Below are 9,873 nucleotides of genomic sequence, written 5' to 3'. Positions count from 1 at the left end.
AAATTTAGTTTGAATCCAGGTGGTACTTATTTATTTTATTTTTTAATGAATGCATTCTCTTTGTAGGTTTAAGGTGTTGCTAATTGCTTATTAGTGATTTGATACACCACTGTTCGTTTTAGTGGTGCTATTAGTTTTGTTGAATTGTTTATTGAGTTCATACATTTTGCAATTTAGTCGATTGCTAGAATTTCGTAGTGAGTTAGGATTGACGACTCTGAATTAGGTTTTAGTGAGTTAGGATTTCTAGTTTCACAAGTCAACCTTACTGGGTGTCTAATTTTAGTAAGAAGCAAAGCTTAAAAAGTTGCATTTGATTCTATGAGCCGATGAGTTCATAATATTCTCTGAATTTCCAGAATTCAACAAGCTTTTGGGAATTTAATATGACTTGTTAAGTCAGCGATGAATGAAATTGTCTGTATATGATGATATAGTGTCCAATATATAATTTAGGAACTTCAACTAATTAATGTTTCAAAAGGTATAATATCCGTGATTTGATAACAATAGCTCGTTATGTGCATCATTCGTTGTGCATTATAGAAGGCAATGCTAAATGATACCTTCTGAAAACTTGAGTTTCTTAATCTTTTTTTTAATGAATTTACTATTTCTAATCAATTGTTATTGATTAGAAATATATATATATATATATATATATAGAACATCATCACTTTAGAGACTGTCATTGTCGGTTTTTTTTTTGTCTTTATAATGAATAAACCCTTGCATTATTTTGGAGTGATCCAGGAACATTTATTCATATGCAATATTGAATGGAGTTGATCATCAAGTCCAAGTTGTGCTTTTTATAGGCTTCAAATTAAATTCATGATATTGGTTGCAACCTTACAAAGTTGATCATGCACTCTATTATTTTGGAATGTTCCATCATATGTTGTTGCACAAAAGCTACCTTGTGACATTTCTAGTTCTGAAACTAAATATGTTTGCGTTTTAATGTAGGCCTTCAACAATGCAATTGTACCCCCTTCAGTGCAAGCTACTTTCCCTTACATATTTGTTGTTAGCAAGTACTTACAGGTAAATGAATACTCTTGGAGTTTTATGCCCTTAAAAAATATATAAATTATTTCAATGAGAAGTAGTCTTGCAGTGAAACTTACACATCTAAAATTTTTATGCAGCCTAAAACTTTTGATCTCGTGGGTACAATTATCTATGATACAGCTCTATCGAGGAGGAGTTGAAAAGAGAAAGCACTGCAATTAATCTTGTAAATGTGTGTGTGTGTTTTTTTAAATTTTCTCAGACTACTTCATAGTTAATGATGTTGAAGTACATTACATTTCTCTTGAATGTTTATAAACTTTGATTTATTTATGTAAACTATTTTTACTTAATCCGAGTAGTAATTAAATTTTAAGGTTGTTGTTATTGGATATTGCTACATGATATTAAATTTGGGTAATAAATAGCAGAAAATAACATTTGCAAATCAGGTTGGTTTAGCGGCGTTCTAAGATAAAAATCAGTTTTAATTAGCGACGTTTGTAAAATAAAACGCCACTAAATACATAGTCAATACCGGCTTTTGTTAAACAAAACGCCACTAAAGTTCAAGAACTTTTGTGGCGCTTTATAGAAAACGCCACTATATACGTAGTCAATAGCAGCTACATTCACAAACGCCACTATATATCAGAATATTTAGCAGCATTTTTAGGAACAAACACCACTAAAGATCATAACCTTTAGCGGCGTGACGTTCACAAACACCACAAAATTTTGCAGCATTTGTTTTAGCAGTGCTTGTTACGACGTTTGTTTTTGCGCCAAAAAGTTTTTAGCTGCGCTTAAAAACGCTGCTATATGACTAAAAAACGCCGCTAAAAATAAGTTTTGGCTGTAGTGTTTGGTGTTTCAATCAATATATTTTTTTATTTTCTTTCTCGTCGCATTTTTGCGTTTTTAGACAAGGCTGTTTCATTCATGGTCTCTTTGACATCATTATAGATATTATTGTCTAATTAATTTTTTTACTGTTGTCTCAGTGAGAGATTATGTTATTAATGGAGAATTATCATCTCATTAATATTTTCAGGCCAGCATTTTATCAAATATACAAAAAGAAAACATCTGGAGGTTTCCAATCGATTCCCTACGTCGTTTCGCTCTTCAGTGGAATGCTTTCGATTTACTATGCTCTCCTTAGGGAAGATGCTATGTCGCTCATCACCATCAACACTTTCTGCGTTTTCATTCATATTTTTTTATATTATTACTTACTTTTTCTATGACACCAAGAAAGAAAAGGTAAATATCTTCATCCATCAATTACTTCAATATATATGACACGATTCGAATATGTCGAAATGGATGAATTACAGATGGTGACAGTGAAGCTTATGCTTCTCTTCAATGTTTTTGGATTCGAAGTTATCTTTCTCTCAATTTTCCCAAACCCTTCCGTTCATCTCCTAATTTTGGATTATGTTTGCATGACATTCGCTTTGGCAGTGGTCGTCGCACCTTTTGTCATTGTGATGAGTATCGCTAAATTGATTAATGTATCATCGTCTAATTCACTAAAGAACTTAATTTTAGACCCCTTTTATTGAGGAGAAAAGTGATTGAAACGAAGAGAGTTCATGCCTTTTACTTTGTGAGTGTTCCTCACCTTACGGGTTGTTATGTGGTTCTTCTATGACCTTGTGTTGAAAGACAAGAACATTTTTGACCCCATAGGTACTTTAATAAAATTGATTTTATTGTTGTTAAATAAGATGACGTAGGACAATGTTTATGTCTTTCACTAAAAGGCCGTAGAAGAACCACATAACAATGTTTATGTCAGTGAATAAGACGATGACACATTAATTGATTTAAAAATTATCAGTGATTCTCACCACATTGGCAAGAGGTGCAGTGACACTGTCAAAGCGAATGCCGTGCAAATGTAAATCATAACTAGGAGACGAATGGAAGGGTTTGGGATGAAGAAAATTAACTCATATATATATATATATATATATATATATATTGAATATATATGACATGATTCGAATATGTCGAAATGGATGAATTACAGATGGTGACAGTGAAGCTTATGCTTCTCTTCAATTTTTTGGATTCGAAGTTATCTTTCCCTCAATTTTCTTCCATTTCAACATATTTAAATCATGTCACATATATGTTTATATGTATATGTTGAAGTAATTGATGGATGAAGAGATGTTCTCTTTTCTTTCTTGGGGTCATAATAAAAGCAAAAGACACTGTAAAAAGTCCGAAGGAAAATGCAAAAATGTAGCTGATGATGAGGAACATGTCATCTTTCCTAAGATGATCATAGGAAATCCAAAGCATTGTACTGAATAGCAACACCACCTAGAGAACCGTTCGGAAACTTTTAGATTTTTTTCCTTGTATATTTAATAAAATGTTGACTTGAAAAAACTAATGTGTTGATAATTATTCATTAACAGCATAATTTCTCACCAAAACAACGGTAAAAAATTTATTTGACAAAAGCCCTCATAGTGGAGCTAAGTAGACCATGAATAAAACAATGTTGCCTAAAAACATGACGAGAAAAATAAGAAAATATGAATTGAAACATTAAGACATATATATATATATATATAAAGATTTTATTTGTATGAATCTAGAGTGCCAAAAATGAAAAGCCAAAAGCGGTGAAGAGCCTTTCAGATCGCCACTTCCGCATACACCATGCAAATTAATCAAACCAACCATCACATTAAGGGACAAGATACAAGCACGGGATTCGTTGCTTAATCACGAGTGAAATGTTACTTACCATAAACAAATGGAGTGCCTTACTGATATGCCGCTCTCCCTTCTCCCAAGCATATGAAGAGTAGCCACAGGTCTCCTTAATGTCAATCCTTTCCTACATGATAAAGGCCTTGAACGAAATGCTAAATATGAACCCTGTAATACAATAAAAATGGCCTTGAAGGAAGACTACATATGAACCCTAAAATGCAATAAAATTGGGCCGCATACTTTGCATTCAGATAAATACCAAAAGAAAGCTGAGCTCACTATATTTGTCAATGAGGTCAAAAGAGACATCCTTGATAAACAAAGGTTCTCAAAGCAATACATACAAGAGCTTCCGGAACGTAATTTTACATCCGATAGGATTCAACAAACAGCACTTAGATGGACCTAACTGTCCTGGGTGCAAGGTGGGGATTTTTTTAACTCACCATCAAACCCTTGGTTTCTAAAGAATTTTACATCAAAGCCCCAATTAATATACTCCTTGTCTAACACTATTGCTCAAAAGTTTTCTTAGAATACCTGCAATTGTAACACCATAGTTGCAACTTTCACCTCAAGCGCCTGAACATTTATTCAACAAGGCCTAAAGAAATGAACACGGCACCAAAAGAGATTTGAAGCTTTGAACTATACCTGAGTCTTAAGCAAGAAACTCTTACAAACGATGATATGAAAAAATCCCAACAAGAACAAAAAGGGGACCCTACTGAAACCCAGAGTCCCAGATAGAACAATACCAGCCATAGTAAGAAACATCACAGGAACCAAATTCACCTTGTCCTCCTAATTGTAGCAATCAAATATATTGAGTGAAGATTTACAGTACAGAACAAACAGCGGATATTTTACACAAAGGTCGGACGAGAATGCCAAGAAAAAATGGGAGTTCAGTTGAGTTTTCCTAAGTGAAAGAGAAATCTATTCATAACTTTTTTCTCGGGAAAAAAATGGACTGAAAATTTGTGTTATTTTCAGCTTATCAGCACATATTGGCATTACCTTTCCTCTATCTTCTCAGCATCCGAACATAGGTTGAAGCTAAAAACTCTAAAGCAAACCAATTTCTATATGGATAAATTAAATTCCTCGTTCTTTTAACGAAATTAAAAACACAAGTCGACTTCAATCCGTAACCTGTTGATTTTATTGATTTTGGTTTGCTAATTTGAGCAAATGAATCTTCAGGGAAACAAAATCCCTAAGTGCATTGAAAATTTAAAGAATAAATTAAAACTAAAATACAAGAGAATTTCAATGGATTGTCAGCCACACTTTACTGGATTGTCATTTGGTGTTTAAAGTATTAAATAAAGTTGAAAACACCATTTTCTTATACTACTTATACATTTATCCTTATATATTCACCCATTTATGTATGTATTCATACTTACTTTATAATACATTTTAATGGTTTATATACATTTATGACCTTTGTACATATCATTTTCTAATAATTTGGTACTTAGATATTCTTTTCCTACTAATTTGATAAATATATTTTTATTTCAACAAGTAGTTTGATATTTTCGCTACGGTAAACTACATGTTTAGTATTCCAACTATCATTCATATTCTGTTTTGATCACTCAATTATTACTTTTATAGAAATAATATTCAGCGTTACGTTTTAATTTTATTTTTATCATCCGTCATTAAATAATTATCAAAACTACGGGCATGATATTTTTTAAATTTTTTTTAAGTGATGACATGACATTTCCTTATGATGACACTTCAACATCACAGTTAATTTTTCATTGATGGGTGACCAAAATAAAACAAAACTTAACGTTAGCCATGATTTTAAAATAAAAAATAGTTGGATGACCAAAATGAAATAAAAGTTATAGTTGAGGAATTAAACATGGAATTTACCATTTTCTCTAATAATTGCTACAAGTAATAAATATTAGATATTTAACATTTAATTTCTATGTTTCAATTAAGTGACAGAGTTCAATTGATCTGGCTGTTTAAATCCATGATCTCAAATCACACAGTTTAGTTTTTTAAATTTTCCGATTTTAAATATATTTTCTGTTTAAATCCATGACAGAGTTCAATTTACTCTTCATTTCAACGCATTAGATTTATTATGCAATGCTTAAGAAAGATGTCATGTTCATCGCTATCAACACTTTATGCATTTTCATTCGGACATTTTACATCGTTACTTACTTTTACTATGGCCCCAGGAAGGAAAAAGGTATCTCTCTTCATCCACCATTTACTTCAACATAATATATACATTTACATGACATGATTCAAATATGTCGAAATGAATGAATTGCAGAACGTGACAGTGAAACATATGCTTCTTTTTAATATTTTTGGAGCTATCTTTCTCTCAACATTATTCCTCCTAAACCCTTCCATTCATCTCTTAGTCTTGGGCTATTTATACAGCATTCTCTTTGGCAGTGTTCGCGACACCTCTCGCCATTATGGTGAGGATCGTTGATAACTTTTAAATCGATTAATGTGTCATCATCTAATTCACCAACGAGCTTAATTTTTTATCCCTTATATTGTAGACAAAAGTGATTAAAATGAAGAGGGTAGAGTTCATGCCTATTACTTTTGTAACGTCCCAAATTCTATGCTATTAGTTTTGGGTTTACCCGAGTGGTAAGTGGACCCCGTAAAATTTATATTTCAAGTCGTTGGACTTAATTGGGTTGAACTTGAGCTCAATTGGCCATAAAAATGGGATTTTTATAGTGTAATTATCCCATTTTCAAAAGATGAGTGTTTTTGTTTCTTCATCTTCTCGTTGTCCTCATTTTCTCCTCATTCTTTTTTTCCTATTCTTCCCCTCCAAGCTCCATGGCAAAGTTAATATTTTTAAGCCTTTCTATAGTTCAAATTCATCCTAAGCAAACCCCCAACAACATGGTTTTAAGGATTTAAGGTTGGGTTTTTATTCTTGCAAAAAGAAGGGGGTTTATCATCCTAATCAAGGTGGGAGATGATTTCTAGCTAGGAGTTTAATTCTAGGATTCAATAAGCAAGGTTGTGTATTTCCAATCCTTTGGAGTATTTAGATTCCATAAATTACAAGTTTTTTGGTAAGATTTGAGTAGTTGAGCATTTTAAGGTTCATCTTTGATTTCTCGATTAAATCACGTTTTAGGTGTTAAAAATATGTTTTTAAGACACCTGAGGACCTTAAATAACTTACTAGAACTTCATAATCAATTTAAAATTCAAACAAAGTCATTTGGGGTGAATTTCAAGTGTTTCATAGCCTAAAATACCCATTTATGGGAAAGAGTATCGATACTGTGATGAACAGTATCGATACTAGATGAATTGGGGCAAAATTTAGGGATTTCAAGCCAAGAGTATCGATACTTTTCAAGAGTATCGATACTTTACCTCAGAGTATCGATACTTTCCGCAACAGAATCCATTTTAGTATCAATACTTTCCATGGGTATCGAAACTTACACTAGAGTATCGATACTACAGCTAGAGTATCGATTCTACGCACTCAAAATGATCAAATTTGAACCGTTTAAGGTCTATAAGAGCTTGGGGTGGTCCGTAGGGATAAGACTTAGTCTGTACGGGACGTAAATGGCCAAAAGGGCCCAGAGACACTCATGAGAGTGAGTTAAAGCCAGAGTAACCACAGTAAGTATAACATGTCCAAGCATCTTCAGTGATCACGTGTCAGACATCTATGGTTGAAGGACCAATGCGCAGGTTGTACCGACGAGAGGTACGAATAGGTAATCAGACTATGAGACAATAGTGTCATATACTGCAAGAGTTACCGAGAATGTTGGACATTCAGATATTCCTTTAATTCGAGGGCGAATTAAGAGGAAGCGTAGGATTAGCGATTAGAGCATCGCTACCCAGAAACAAACCCAACTAAGATACCAAGGCAATCAAAACCCTATCCAATAAGCAGTAAAAATAGTAATCATTTTGAAGTCTCGAATCGCGTAGAGACTTCCCTAGAGTCAGAGAATGACTAAAATATCCTCTATTAGTGTATGACTAGATTAGTATAGACAATAAGTAATAACTCAGTAACATAAATAGAATTAGAAACAAAATTAGTAATAGTAACAACTAAAACAATAATAGTTAGCAATATCATAAAACTAGCCTTTGTGTGACACTTGGGAAACAGTCAGGACACTTAAGTTACTCTAGTAATAGGGCAATTGTCTTGTTTGCCAGTCAGTGGATCCAAGATAGTGCTACGACACTTCATTGTTGACTGGGTTCCAGATGCTCCAAGACTCGATGAAGTAAGTTGGTGGGTGTATGTTTTCGATGCATAATTTCATATCTCGCCCAGGAGTACCCGATGGTTCTCCGGTAGTACTAGAGGGGTGCATAAGCTCCAAGATGCAGAATTCCTCAGCTGCACCATAATGTTAGCCACAAATTATTGTTTGTTGTGTTGTATCATATATTAGTATCTGCATAGTATAACCAATAATGCTTTCAGATAATTTATACCAGAGTTAATCCTACATTCAGACAATGCACAGTAGTTTCGGTATCGAATTCAGGTGATTCACAACATAATAAGCATAACATTCAGATAATGTATAAAAAAAATTAGGGTTAGGGACCCATACTTCAGAAATAGAACAACTAATCCTTAAGTAGGTAACACTTGACTAGATCATGCATGTACCTACTGCTTAGTACTAGATCCTCAACAGACTTAAGTTTGAATTCTTATGCTGCTCTAGATTACTAATTATACTATTGGGCTTTGTAAGCTCGGCCTTCGGATGTTTTCCGTGGGCAGGTTAGTAGCATGAGCAGTTTGAGGAGCACTGTCACAATATGACTTCCATTATATTTTTCATAGTACCGTACCATAACTTAGTGGGCATATGTATTCATAGTTCCTTACTTGTGTATTCAGTTTATTAAACTCAGAGTTTTATTAATTGATTTTAAATTATGTGTCACGGAGCTCCGATTTGTAAAATGATTTTATACAATATTTATTTTTTATCTATGATATCATTCAATATGTTTTATGAAAATAAATGAACATATTTTGAGAATCAAGAGTTGCATCGATAGCCCAATGTGACACTTTAGGGCCATTTGAGTTTAGGGTGTTACAACTTTTTTAGTGTTCTTTACCTTGGGAGCTGTCATGTGGTTCTTCTATGCCTTCTGTTGAAGGACATAAACATTGTTCTACGTTATCTCATTTAACCATGACAAAATCAATTTATTTAAAAATTTTATCAATTTTTAAATGATCGTCGGTTTCAAATATTCTAAGGATCATCTTCAGAATTATTCAGATGATACTTTACGCAATTTACAAAAATCAAACCAAGAAAACGATGAAAGAATATGATCCAAAACTTCAATTATCAGATCATTTGATCGTCGTAGATGTTGTCAAGCTCGACTCCAACAAAAATAGCAATAACGGTGACATAATCGAAGGAAACAACAGGAGGGAGGGTACTTTCAACAAAGTTTTAAAAAGTTTATTTCATGTTATGCATGCTATGAAAAGAGTGTTCCACTTGGAGTATCTTAAGCTTACGTGTTTATTTTGATTTACATGGGAAAATCTGAGATGAAGTTAATCCATGCAAAATAATAACTTTATTAAAAAATTAGTCTAATAATGTCGTTTAATTTTCTTTTTAGTTAACATCGTCAAATCTTCTCTCTTTCATTTCAAATTATAATTATATGTATTATGTAATTAGTTTCATGTTTATTGTTCTATCAATGAAATGCCTATATTTTTATGTTAATTTTTTCTTTCTTCTTTTCTTGATGGTATCTTTTATCAATTTGTACAAATTTAAATGATATTAAAAAATTATATTCTTATCATAAAATATAAATTTAAACATATTATTATAAAGAAATATCATTTAGGGTTTGAACTCAAAACTATATATATGGTTAAATGTATATTTTATAATAAGAATAAAACTTTTCAATATTATTTAAATTCGTACAAATCGATAAAAGATATCATTAAAAAAAAGAACAAATAAACATAAAAATATAGACAATATAGAGCGGTAAACGTGAAACTCATTGCATAATAAATATAGTTACATATTTGGAATGAGAGAGATAAAG

The 9,873-nt window shown here is 32.4% G+C and overlaps 1 pseudogene; it reads left to right on the top strand.

Annotated features, from left to right (window-relative positions):
• The first annotated feature begins 2,031 nt into the window (after nucleotides 1–2,031).
• Nucleotides 2,032–9,332, top strand: LOC120174252 (annotated as a pseudogene).
• Nucleotides 9,333–9,873: the final 541 nt, after the last annotated feature.

This window comes from Hibiscus syriacus, unplaced genomic scaffold (assembly GCF_006381635.1).
Source record: "Hibiscus syriacus cultivar Baekdansim isolate YM2019G1 unplaced genomic scaffold, ASM638163v2 tig00112044_pilon, whole genome shotgun sequence".
Lineage (NCBI taxonomy): Eukaryota > Viridiplantae > Streptophyta > Magnoliopsida > Malvales > Malvaceae > Hibiscus > Hibiscus syriacus.
Note: the sequence above shows the minus strand (reverse complement) of the source record. Positions and strands in the feature narration are given on the sequence as shown.